Source organism: Podarcis gaigeae, assembly GCF_964106915.1.
Source record: "Podarcis gaigeae genome assembly, chromosome: 4".
Classification (NCBI taxonomy): domain Eukaryota; kingdom Metazoa; phylum Chordata; class Lepidosauria; order Squamata; family Lacertidae; genus Podarcis; species Podarcis gaigeae.
Window position 1 is genome coordinate 6,815,587 of NC_139677.1, and position 14,474 is coordinate 6,830,060.

Here is a 14,474-nt window from a genome sequence, read left to right on the forward strand (position 1 = left end):
AGGGGCGGCAGTCAAGCCCACACAACTGCGCTCATACCATGCCAAGCTCCCCACTGCCTTGGTAACTAAGCATGACGTGTGGCGTTGGGAAACCAGTAGATCAAGGCTACCCTGCCAGCCGCTACTGCCCAGAGGAATGGCCAACTTCTATTTTCCTAAGGATTGTACTGTTTGGTCCCAAGGCCAAGATTCCCCAACCCCCTCACATATGGTTGGCTCTGTAATCAAGTGGACATAATAGCAGTGATGACTTCAGTATATATGAACTAAAATGGGAGTGGTTCAGCAACTTAGAAGAATGAATGTGCTTCCTAAAATGTTCCCCTCAGGAGGCAGATTGGAAAGACAAAAGACTGCTCCCAGAGAGTTCAAGTGTGTGTGTGTGTGTGTGTGTGTGTGTGTGAGAGAGAGAGAGAGAGAGAGAGAGAGAGACCACTGATTCATTACTTACTTACATTCATTACTAAATCTGGACTAAGGGCCACTACCAAGTGCATCTGGCTGACAAAGTTTGAAATATAATACAGGTTTGACCCTTTTTAGGTCAACTAGGCTAACTAATATTTTCCACAGATTCCAAGTGTGTGCATACAGTTTTATAGGGAAGCCCTGGGATCACAAATCAAGCTTCTCTTTGTAATATACATGTGTGGCCCTCAGACTTAGCCCCATATTTTCAAGTCATAACCATAACAATAAAGTTATTGATTAATGTACAGAAAGCACAAAACAATGGAAAATACATTTACTGGGAGCCTGCAGCAATGTAATAAATAGTAATAATAATAATAATAATAATAATAATAATAATAATAATACAATTATAGTTGTGCAACTCTATAATGTGAGATGACATCTAATTTCCCCATAAATTTCTATTTAAAAGTTGTAATGTATGTTTCTTGTCAGGGGTTGCCAAAACACACTGTGTTTTCCCCTATTGCCACGCTGTGACTAAAGTCTGCTTGCCAGTGCCTGCAAGTACAAATATTCCCCCCTCTATGAAATGAAAGTGAACAAGCGAGAATGAAGAGGATCACGCTCCTGCTGCAAATACTCTCCATGCATTCAATCTAGGAGAAACAGTCTTCAAAGATGAAAGCATTTAAGTTCCACTTATGAAGCACATTCTGTCATGAAAACAGTTGCTGACGAGTTCACTTGAGTTTCAAACTGTTTTATCACAAACAGTGCTGCATATACTGTAGATATTCCAGCACTCTGAAAGGTAGAAGACTCTCCCCTTATCAAATATAACACAAATAATTAATTTACATGAAACTGCCTTTCAGACCAGTATTTAGTTGACCTCAAATCTGAGGGACAAACAACCATCTCCTGATGTAGATGAATATACATCATCAAAAGACCGGAAGTTAACAAAGTGACTTTTGCTTAAAAGATCAAGGAAGCACTTGAATTAGAACCCAGAAGGTGCATAAAAACATGGAGGGCTTTTTTAGAAGACCGCCACATGTTCAATGATTGCATTAGGTGGGTTCATGGGGTTGTACAACTAGCCCCACCTTGATGTCCACGAGTTCCCTTTGCATAAAAGATGCTCTACATGTATATTCACAAAGATACGTAGAGATAGTCCATGCAAGTGATTCGGAAAGGTGCATGCACAACTTCTCAAAAATTGGGGTTGTGGTACTAAACCATATTACAACTTTCTCAGTAAAGAAAAGAGATATCTTAGATTTTATTCTCCAAGATAACAAGTTCTTTCCACATAAACTATGATGAAATAATAGTAAAATATGTGGAGCACACTCTTGTTTGTTTGCATAGATTGTGACATCTGATTTATTACCCCATCTGTCAAATTGATCTGAGGAAGAAATATGAAGCCCACTTCAGATGAAAAGAATGAATACAATTCTATAATTGTTGTAAATAGCTAGACATTTTTCATGATCCCAACACGTTTGAGAAATAAATGTATTAGTAGCATGAATATGTCAATGGACATTAACTATGGTGGGTCAAACTAGAAATCATTTTTTTAAAAAACTGAATCAGAATTTTAAAAGGTTTGCTAACATTTCTGTTGCCTTAGGGTGATTCCAGATGGGTGTTTTGTATGCGATCACTGTGGTAGTCATGCATACAGTATACATTTTTCACAATATCCCCATATAATCAGTGTCAAAATGCCAGTTCATAGCTTTTCCCTTCATTTAATCACAGTTTACACTTCCCATGGGAAATCTGATACATTAAAAAAAACAACCATTCATTCACATTTTCTTAATGATCTGTTTGTGACATCAGGCCCCTATCTATAGGCACTCTTACTTACAGATTTTTTTTAAAAAAAGAATGGTTTAAAATGAAATCTTGACTGAATACAGGCAAACATGATGAGATATATGCTTTCAGTCTTTTAAAACTGAATCTGTAACCCTTTATCAAACACCTAGATAGCTTTTCTATGTATAAGGAAGAACCACAAGGAAAATCTGTAACTTCTGAAACCAAGCCTTATTAAATGACACTATAGATCAGGCTGACTATCTTGTGGCCCTACAGATGTTGCTGGACTACAACTCCCATCATCCATGACCTCTGTCTGTGCAGGCTGGGACTGATATGAGTTGTAGTCCAACAGCATTTGGTGATCCACCCATCATAGGTCATGTATTATTGTTGAATATTCCAAGTATGTATAACTATCACTCAAAAAGCTCATATGTTTTTTTTCTGTCCCAGATAAACACATGGTTACCCCAGTAACTACTATGCCTAAATTCTGGGATACTAAATTTAAAGTAAAGGGTCCTGCTCAGTATCCTTGCATATATACAGAGTCAAGAAGGAAGGAATCTGCTAATTTCACAGTTTCCCCTCTTCTCTCTAATCAGGTAATCGCATAACTGTGTATGTGGATAGCATGGTCAGAGATTATAGGTCATATTTAGTTGCAACCCATGAGGTTTCCAGTGTTATAGCAACCAATCTGTAGGCTCGCTTGTTCAAGAAGTGAATGATAAGTTGGTAAACTAAATTGATTCTTTTTATTGGTAATTTTTGCTGTACTAAGGAAGGTGAGATTGAACGCTAGTAAGTAGCAATGCATTACCTCAGAAGCAGGTCAGGCCCTGTGTAAATGCAGTGTTCCCAATTCCTCTCCCAGGCCACACCTTTCTCTGTATCAAGGATAAATATTCCTATTCTGTATTTTTATTTGGGTACCATTTGTGTGTTAACACTAGGATTACTGATTGGCTGAAAACATTTCTCTCCCACCTTTGTAAAACTAAGGTAGCTCCCAACATTCAGGATAGCACTACAATGCAGCAACTTGAGGCTAGGTCACATTCTGCTCCTTAAAAGCTTACATTTTTCTGGGTCTCCAACAAGCAAGGAATGGCAAGGTTTTCTATGAAAATATTTCCAAAGAACCACAGCACCTAGCGTAAAGGACTCCCTCTCTACCTCTCCTGTATCTATGCAGGTTGTGTGGTGCATCATCTGTAGCAGGTGACATTAATAGGAAGGTGGAGGAGGCTCCCATGGTAAAAAATGTTTCCTAGGTGGTAATTTTGATAATAAATTCTGCTACTATAGTAGGGATATTGAAGTCAATACAATGAAGGCATAACTTTTGCTATTAAAGTGCATATTTTAATTTATCTTATTAGTCAGTTAAAAAATGAAATTTAACCTCAGATTCTTAAACCTCACATCAATCTTGCACATGGCTCACCAATCCTGTCACCTTCACTCCAGGTACCTTGTTAAGCTCTAACTATTCATTTAGTGAAAGAAATCTTACCATTAAGGAAGCTGCCATCCCACAGGAATGGACTTGACATGCCTATGGACTTTCAGTCATAACCTCACACTCCAGATGTCCCTTTGAACCCCAGGGGGCAGAGGTCTTCTCTTGCTTCCTCAGAGCTTACTTGGCATGGACAGTGTCTTGTACCCTTCAAACCTCATCCACCTCCATTGGGTTAGAGGGTGCTCAGTTTCACTGGGTCAGTGGTACCACTTCAAAGGTGTATACCATCACTGCTTTTTTTTACTTTATACACTTAATCAAACAATAGGTGATAGCTAACTAGGACATACTCAGAGCAGATAAACTGCAATCAATTACTTAGGTCTATTATTTCAGTGGGTATACTCTGAATATGACTAACAGTGGATATCATCCAATGAGTCTGTAAAGGTTGTAAGATTATATCCAACAATTATTTATCCTCACGTGTTCTATATTTCTGCTCTGTTGTGGGTATTCCCCATAATACTTGAGATGTGTGTTGTGTTGTGATAGACACCATCGCTGAACACATTTCCAAGTCTTTGTAACAGGTCAAACTTAAGTGTGCAAATCTCCCAGTCGCCCCATGACCACGAGACACCCCATCTTCTTATTCTGCTTCGGAAAATATAACAGGTCCATATGTGAACTAGCCCTAGCTCTAAAACTTTCCAGCCCTTGTGTAGTTAGAGACAGTAATTTGTGAACCAGGGCAATTTTGTTGGCAGGGCACCACTTCCCATCAATGACTCACATATGGATGTGGGCTCACTATGTGAATCCACATGCTCACACAAATGGCATAAATTTGGCCATCAACGTAACTGAGCCAGCCTCATGTGTTACTTTCTCCATGTGACTGTATCTACAAGGCTGTTCCACCTGGGGAATTTTAGGTTATCTGAAGGAGCTCACTCAAGTTTTGAACGATCAAGTAAAGAGAAGTCAAGTGCTTTACATGGAGGTGGGGGGTTTGTCTTTAGATGTGGAGTCCTCTGGATTGCATCCATTGTGACCTACATCAGAAACCCAGCATGCTTTGGTTCTGAAGATGCACTGGGAGCATCGACAACAGTTCTATCGTAGAGTTGCAAACATGTGTGCTCACACTGAGTACTCTTGTGTATCTCAACCCATGCACCTTGAGCTACAAAGAATTTTAGGTTATGGCCTTTTGCATTTTCTCAAAAAGTGCTGTTGGAGTCAAGAGGGTGCCAGGTTTCCATACGTAAAATGAGACAGCACTTGACTGAATAGTCAGTCATTGTATGACACACCACATTTATGCCATTTCAATATCAAGTTATTTATGTATGCAATTCAGAAAAGACTGCTAGGTCTCTCCAGCCCATTGTATCACACCAACTCAAATTCTCAAAAAATAAAAATAAAAATTCAAGACAAAGCCTCAACATTGTACAAAACAACTTCTGAAACTTTATTGTGAATTTTCCCCCAAGGTACATTTAGTAAATGATCATAGCCTTAAAATCATCAGTTAAAAAATATAAGTTGAAAGAAGTCCACATTTAAGCAAAGTTAAGTTTCAGTACAGACTTTAAAAGTCACAGAATATAAATATATACAATTATATGAATGAGATAAAATTGCAATTACATTAGGTTATATATAGATATAGAGATATATTGTAAATAAATAGGGTTTTGATTTGACAGGCATGAGAGGCATACTGCTTTACATTTAAAGTGTTCAACAAAATGAAGCAAAAAATGGAATGTAGTACAATTTGTAAATACAGTGATTTTTAAAACCTTGTATCTTTTCTTCTGTCAATATTTAAATTATAATGTACAAATATCAATTTTATAAAGGTCAGCCATTAGCTTTCACCAGCCTTGCAAATAAGTCCAAGAAATGTCCTAATTCACATATATGGGGTTTGTTTTGTCTTGTATCTTCCCACCTACCCACACATTTGTGGTATCAAAGAAGCAAAGTTTGTCATGTTTTGCTGTGCAATCACCTGCAAGCAATTCCAATTCATCAAGGCAACTGGGCAAGTCGGTATTTGCAAGCCTGGCTTTCACCATCCAAACCGAAGCATTACTTTGCTATACATGTGCTTAGTGAATTTCCAGCCGAGTGGTAGATATAAAGTAGACAAAATATCTCAGATAAATGCATAGAATCTTTTTATCTAAACTACTTACATGATAAATACATAGCAACAGGATTGAAATAGAATGAATATCTGAATTTTGCAGCTTTCCCCCCCTTGTAAAAGAATGTGTTGAGAAAATGTATTCATTCACCAGTCCAGTGAACATGTACTTACTTTTTTGTAAAATATTGCCTACCCTGTACTGGTACATGGAAGGAGTACACCCCCCACATGAACTGTTATTATTTATGCCATGCTTTCAAACCATGTTATTACTAATCCATAGTGACCACATCATACACACATAGCAGGAATATGTGCTTATTAACTACTGAGGAATAATAACTGTTGAGTAGTAAATAATTATATTGGAATTGTTCCAAGTGAGCACAACTGTGTTCTTCTTCTTATTTTTTACATTAACTAACATCATGGTATACAAAATGCAAGTCATGGGCCAAGGGAGGCTGAGGTGGCAAGCCTATGTGCACATACCTGAGAGTAAGTTCCATTGAAGTCAATGGGCTTACATCTCAGGAAGATTACACTGCTAAGTTTCTTTTCTATCCCCAACCCCCCGTTTAACTGGCATTGGGTAAACAGGTAGATCCATGTTTCACCTATCAATGTCAAGCAGGTGCTGGTATGGCCTATTCTTCCCTCCACTTATCTGCCCCAATCCCATAATGAAGACCTGCAGTCAGAAACAGGTTTTGATGTATGCAGCTAATGCAGATGGGTAAGTCCATCTTTTTCATAATACTCACTGAGTCTCCACTGAACTGGCTAGACACATCTTTGGGTGCATGTGGGGATTAACCAACTATTGCATGCAAGACTAGAGCAGGACTATTTGTTTAGATTGTCAGCAGGAGCAAGGTTCTGTTTTCCACACACTTTTTTCTTCCCAATGTTGATTGTTCAATTTTGAAGCACATTTCTAGACTTTGTCATTCTAATTCCCACCCATGCCCCTTCTATCAAAGTATCCCCAAATCGCCCTCCATGTTCTCAGTTTGGTGCTCACCTACTAAATTAGAATGAAGGACGAAGGATGAGCTCACAAAATAATCATAAAAATTGTGTTTATGTGTTTCCAAAGACACAGCATGTATATTCAATTTAACAATTGTTCTCTTCCTTTTCTGTCACATTAACAAAATTAAGATGCACTTCAGACTGAAAGACAGGGGCAATCCAATATGGTTGGAAACACTGCACTTTCATGATTTATTTTTTTTAACCTTTTAAAAAAGGAAAGTAAAAAAGAAACAAAACTCACTAAATCTATAAATTAGCACACCAGGGAGCAATGTTTGTAGCCTCACCCTCTCCCTGATTGCAAAGAATTTGTTTCTGTAGAGTAACATTCAAAATTCTGCATGCTTGCACTTTGAAATAATATTGTGTGTCTTTGCATTGCATAATTTTACTATAGAGTTTTGGTTTTGAGTCAAGTTGCTTATTCAATTACCACCAATGAAGTTACTGAGTGTCTGGCTCTGTGTAAAGGCAAATATGACTTTTCGAAGAGCGATGGAGGTGGCTTGCTAGTGCTGCTACTCTCTGGGGTGTGTTCTCTGTTAGACCTGCTTTGAAGTTCCTCACATGGTACAGAGTAAATGAGATAAAAACTACTTGTATTGGTTTTACCAATAATATCACTAACACAGTGCATGCATTCGGTTCTGCAACTGTTTTTAAAACGTTTATTTTATGTAAGATGTAAAATGTAAAGATGTAAGATGAATGCATTGTCACATCTATCCTCTTTTAAAACTGGGAAAATAAATGGCATGCAGCTCCTCTGATGCACAAGGGAGAGGCATGGAAGAGGGCTGACACATCTTCTTGTCAGGGAAAGCAATTTGCTGAGCCGGCATTTGACTTGCTGCTATATGTATGTCCATAATGTAACAACTGGTGAAGGGGAGTTCATACTGTGAGTGTAGAATACAGGATTGCAGCTTTAAATAGCTTGGAAATAATATTTATCTCACTGTTTTGGGTGGATGGCAGAAGCAGACACGGGGGTGAGGAAATGTGCTGTTTTGATTTGTTTTGTACAAAGGAGTCCAATTGTTTCACCTAGCTAAGAAGTAAATGAATGAAAAGTGGAGTCATGGATTCAAACATCACACAGTAAGGTTATATCACTCATGCTCCTCAACCATACTGTGTGCATTGCCAAAACAAGTTGGAAAAGCAGGCATTACTTGGCAGGGACAAAAAGCAAAGCATCTCTACTGAGTCTTTTCTAGTTCAAAAATGTAAACAGTGGTTCAGTCCATATTACACTACTTATTGTGCAGAGTTTTTCTAACTAAACCAGCTTGTTGTAATGGTCTTACTTGGTTGGTGGATCGCAGCAAAAAAGACATCTGGTTTGAAAACTTTCCAAAAATACAACTGGTTATTTGAAGAAATTCCCCCAAGGTATATGTATGTATTAAATATATTTTAAAGACCACCTCATTTCTATACTGCCCAGCTGCTGAAGCTCTTTGGGCAGTTCAAAAGATAATGCCAGTGTTCACCTTTCCAGAGATCCACTGCTGACAAACCGTAGTTCTGTTATTTGTGCCTTAGAGGGCTTATGCTTATCTGATATAAAAGCTCAGCTACCCCCATCACAGATATTTTCACAAGAGTGCTGCATTCAGTGGAGAAGTTCTTCTCTCTAAGCACAATTGAAATGAACAGGAACCATGCAAGAACACTACCATGCACTTGTGCAGAACATGCTGACCTTAATCATCTTAAATTGCAACCTGGAAAACAACATGACCCCCTGGATCACAGGCAAAATAATAGAGAGCTATGCTAAATAACAGGAAGCAGCACTGAAGTAGTAAAGTAATCAGAATAAAAGCTTATTTCTTCAGCAGCTCAAGCTGTTTCAGCAGAAAGCTCAAAAACCCTGTTGCTATGTCCAAGATCTCCCCTCATTTATATACGGTGGTACCTCTGGTTACATACTTAATTCGTTCCGGAGGTACGTTCTTAACCTGAAACTGTTCTTAACCTGAAGCACCACTTTAGCTAACGGGGCCTCCTGCTGCTGCCACCGCACCACCACCACACAATTTCTGTTCTCATCCTGAAGCAAAGTTCTTAACCCGAGGTAATATTTCTGGGTTAGCGGAGTCTGTAACCTGAAGCGTATGTAACCGGAGGTACCACTGTACACACATTTTTCCATGTTTGGGTCCAGAGGACAAGTGTGGCAGCTGGATTTAAATTCAGAAGCCTTTGCAACACTGTCCCATATGACGACTGCAAATTGTTAAACACATTTACATGTTGGCATGGAGAATATACACAGTGTGATGACACCAAGATGAGCTTCACACATTGCACAGCCTAGGCAAATATTTGCCTCCACATATGCACTGGACAATGCCTCAGGCAAGCTGCACATTCTCCACATAAAGACTGTGGCCAATAAATACACAATCCAGTTGATAAGGGCAAAAGGCAAGATTCCCTCTTCACACTTACTTTGGCACATTCTTCATGTTTTCATGTGAATGCATACAGTAGTCACCAGTGTTTATGGACCTGATGCATTCAACTGGCATTAATTACAACATATATATCATATTAATCTAAGGACTCCGCTATACAGCTGCAAATGAAATCTTTTAAATTTGCTGTAAAGTGCAATAAACAAATGTGATGTTAGCTGGTGACAGTGAGCTATATCAAATTCAATGTATTTTTCAAAATGTTTTTTTAAAGCATTTTCACAGCCTTTTTTTATATGTGTGTAGTTTCCACCCAAATTTGTGATGCAAAATCTACAATTATTGAATTCCTGCATTGAATTTGTGGCAATGGTGCTCTTCTACTCTTTGGGTAATACCTTGGCTTATTAGAGTCTGCAGAGGTCTGTAATGCGTCTAATAAAGGATCTGGGACTACACACTTAATGATGTCACTTTTGTGTAGTAGGGCTTGTAAATTCCCAAGCAGGCACAGTCCTGAATGACTCTTTCCAATGCCCCTTCCCTCTATCATATGACTTTGCAGCAGCAGTGCAGATACTGGAGATGCACTGTCCCCTACTACAGTATTTAGGTCACAACTAACTCCAACATGTGTGAAAATGCAGAACTGTCGCCAACTAGTTTCTGCTCAGGGTAGACCCAGTGACTTCAATGGACATGCATTAATTAGGTTGACCACTTTAAGTAAGTCTACTCTGATTAGAAGTTCCTTGGATATAACCCTTAGCTCTATGTAGAAAGGCCCCAGGCCTTAGAGAAGATTATGTGCTGAAAGTCAGGTATCAAGGCTTCGCTGCAATCACCTCTCATCTCAGAGGACTCTTGGGGAGTAAAGGGGCCAGAGAGGCCATTCTCTGTCATTCAGGTGAGAACATACTCCAAAGCGGGTAGCACTTTTCAGATGTTCTTACTGCTGAAGCTCAATCTTTGGGAGGGAGGGAGGGAGGGAGGGAGGGAGGGAGGGTGCACAGCATCGAGAGAGTGGATTCCATCCCCAAATACAACATTTAGCCTCCTGTGACTAAAATAAGCCAACACATATATGCCTGCCTCTGCAGGGTTCTCAACCACTTGAGAAGGCTCCATGCCTGGCAAGGCCTGCACCAAGGGTAGGTATCACATCCCTGCAGAGGGCCCAGAGCCACTCTTTGGAGACTCCTGGTCCTTCTCAGCCTCTTTGCTGCCATTTCTCATCTTTACCTGACACCTCTGAGCATGCAAACAATGGCAAGAGTGAGGCGAAACCGCACTCCCCCCCCCATCCTTGTGCTCTCCCTCTTGAGGGTTGTTGGGATTGGACCTAGTGGAAAAGAACAAGCAGCAAGGCACTGGCATCCTGAAGTGAAGGAACGGGTCCACAGGTGGTACCTTGCTCAAGAACCTACTAAAGCCCAGAAGCGGCACTGATCATAAGTTCATTTCAGACATGGAAATGCATATGTGTAGATCAGATGTAGATCCTCAGTCCCCCTACAGCTCCACAATAACAGGATCTGAAAAGGGCATGCATTTTAACACATTCCCCATAATGCCTATAGGCTGTTCATGACATCATTTGTTCCCTAAGCAAGTGTGAATTAGGAAAGTATTTGCTTTTTTAACACAGCTGAAATCAACTTGAGTAATTCCTCTTAGTACAGTGCGGTGTTTATCCTTTTAAAAATGGAATGCAGCTTAAGACCACATCTCCTTTCTGATTTATAAGAGTAGCTGTGACCGTTGAAGTACATGATAGAGATTATTAATAATTACATCTGTATTTTTCAGCCTAATTGGATTTATAAATTGCACACTAGCCCTCAAGCAAACATAAAAAGAACAATGTAAACAGAGCATCGTAGAACACTTCTTAACCCAAACAACAACAACTAAGAAGAGGATGGCTGATCTGCCTGTTATTGTTATTTTCATCTTTTTAAATCTTTTTCATCTTTTTCATCTATTTAAAATATATTGTTGAGGTTGAGCAAAACATAATTTGGGGGACGGGGAAGCCCATGCATTAGATTTCAGCTGATGTTGACACATATTTCACGTAGCGCCCCCAACACCCAGATCTTTTTTAAAAAAGATAGCATCATGCTTGCAACACAACTGAAACACCTGTGACTTTTTGCTAGCTGAATTGTGTCACAATTCATGCTCTTTTGCACTGGTGCAAAATGTTCTATCTCCCAGACACTTCATAAGATAACCTTATGGCAGAAGGTTGCTTACACATGATGCGTCCTGAAGAGTGAGCTCAGGGGAAACCCAGTGCTGCACTACTCAAATTTATTCTCAACAAATATTAGGCCTTTATTCTCCGTTCGAAAGTACAGTGGTACCTCGGGTTAAGTACTTAATTCGTTCCAGAGGTCCGTACTTAACCTGAAACTGTTCTTAACCTGAAGCACCACTTAAGCTAATGGGGCCTCCTACTGCTGCCACAGGGACGCAGGTGGCGCTGTGGGTTAAAGCCTCAGCGCCTAGGACTTGCCGATCGAAAGGTCGGCGGTTCGAATCCCTGCGGCGGGGTGCGCTCCCGCTGCTTGGTCCCAGCGCCTGCCAACCTAGCAGTTCGAAAGCACCTCCGGGTGCAAGTAGATAAATAGGGACCGCTTACCAGCGGGAAGGTAAACAGCGTTTCCGTGTGCAGCTCTGGCTCGCCAGAGCAGCGATGTCACGCTGGCCACGTGACCCGGAAGTGTCTCCGGACAGCGCTGGCCCCTGGCCTCTTGAGTGAGATGGGCGCACAACCCCAGAGTCTGTCAAGACTGGCCCGTACAGGCAGGGGTACCTTTACCTTTACCTTTACTGCTGCCACGCCGCTGGAACCCCATTTCTGTTCTTATGATGAAGCAAAGCTCTTAACCTGAAGCACTATTTCTGAGTTAGCGGAGTCTGTAACCTCAAGTGTATGTAACCTGAAGCATTTGTAACCCGAGGTACCACTGTACGTCCATGAGAGAGGTCTCTCTCAAAAGAAGCAGGCCTTTACTCAGTAGCACTGCTGTCCAAGTATAAAATGTAATTCTGCCTAAATGTATGCTTACATGCCAGGTACACACTGATGTGAAGAGACAAGAGAGCCCTATCTGAGGATAAAAGGAAAATATCCATCATAGTCCCCAAGCTGTAAATCTTAATAGAGAGACTAAAGGAATAAAGTGTTACGTTTCCTTTTGCAGTACTGTAATGGGTCTCCCTGTTGCATGGCTGGAAGAAATCTGTGATTTGATTTACTAAAGGTGAAAAGTAAATATAGACATCACACATAGATTTTAGCATATGATTTTAATGTGTCAAAGCTGGAGTGCAGCTTTGGAGTGGGGATCATAATTCCCTTAATAAAATCAATGTCTGCTGTCGTGAACTTAGGGAGGGAGGGAGGGAGAGAAGGGGAAATATTTGGTTGGGTGTATGGAGAAAGCACCAAAAGCAAAAGAGATGCTGCATTGATAGGTAGGCTGTCATCAACCAAAATGTGTTGGCCATTTTTACTGCTTTGCAAGGACTAGTCTTATTTATTTTTCAGAACCATTTGGGAGCTTTGCCTCTTCCTTTGCTATCTTTTTGGAGACCCATAGCCAGCGCAACACAGAATCTTCTCTGTACCTCCCGTGGGGTCTCTCTTTGTGGAGACTGAGGCGCTCAGGTTCAGGGGTGGTGAGTGGATTTTGCCCTTATTGCCAAAATATCCCCACTAGGGATACAGCGTGGTGGCCATTCATTTGCATGGGGAAAAAGTATGTCCTCTTTAGGGCACCATTGGTATAGTGGCTAAGCCTGTTTTCTGTTCCAAGTATTCACACTTTCTAGGGAGGACCCTCAGCAGTCTTGCTGATTACAGCACATTTAATATTTCCCATAGAATTTAATGGATGCTCACAGAGTTTCCTTCAATCTGCACAACCTTGCTCCTTCATTTGCCTTATGCTCCATTTCCATGGTTATGCTCGTCTGTGGCAGAACAGTTGGAAAGGAAATTGGTAGCCCATGAGCTCACTTTAGCCCTCCTCCCACCAATTTGCAGTTTAGCTTCTTTCCCCCACATAAACTGAAACACAACAGGGCAAGGGCTCTTTCTCACTCTGCCCACTGAATTCAAATCGAGCAAAAAAATAAATAGGGCCAGAAATAGCCTTTGCACACTATTTATCTCCCAGGTATCAGGCAATGGGCAATAGAGCATTTGGCAGAGGTTCTTGTATTGTTAGTCATATCCAATGCCTCATTCCATTTGCCTGTTTTTTAGTGGCGGAGCTTCACGCTCCAGCACCGGAGAGGCGGAGAGCAGGCGGGGGCAGGGCTGGCATGCTTCCTGGGGGCGTGGTGTGCCCGTAGGGGCGTGGCACCCACTGGGATCGCGCTGCCGGGGGCGGTGTGCTCCCCCCGCACACCTCTTCCTCCACCAGTGCTGCTTCTTTGCACATGCACAGGAGTTAATAGCTGAATTTCATAAGCGGGAAATTCCTTCCACAGCCTTCATTACCTTTGGAAGCAGGCAAGGATTAAAGCATCCTTTGTGAATCAGGAGTAAACTCATGGGCAGAGCCTATTCACAGTCCCTTGCCTAAATCAAAATGTGGCTTCTGTAAAAACAACAAGTGGTTTGGAATGATACTGAAGTATAATTGTGCTTTGAGAATTGGTATCTGATGGCTGGGAATCTGGGATATATGTGTCGAGCTAGCGCATGACTCTGGAAGGGGCTCCTTGAGGTACTGATCACATGTATCCATCACCAACTGATCTTTGTTAGTGGAACCTGGGATACACAGTACAATAGGCAAGATTTGATCTCAATCTTATCAACCTCAAAATCAGCATTTAGTGTTAATGGCAACCATCATCTGGGTTCAGAACATGTTTTGCCCTGTCTTAGCTGTGTTCCAAATTTCCTTTACCACAGATAAAGCTACTTGGAAGTGACTGAGATCTTAATCTGCCCTGTTCTCTCTGATACTGCCCCAAGTTCTGTTTCTTTGGTCATATTATAATGCAACAGGATGTTCCAAATTGGTTGACAGAGAGATTATCCCCAAAGAGACTTGTGATAGTCCTTCACATTTTTGAGTCTTGTTTCTTA

At 40.8% G+C, this 14,474-nt stretch overlaps 2 protein-coding genes across 10 annotated transcripts in view; both read right to left on the reverse strand.

Moving 5' to 3' along the window:
* LOC310842696 (uncharacterized protein) overlaps nucleotides 1-14,474 on the reverse strand; it is a 1,538,459-nt gene that overhangs the window by 1,310,979 nt on the left and 213,006 nt on the right. The window lies entirely within an intron of this gene.
* PCDH9 (protocadherin 9) overlaps nucleotides 1-14,474 on the reverse strand; it is a 754,509-nt gene that overhangs the window by 698,107 nt on the left and 41,928 nt on the right. The window lies entirely within an intron of this gene.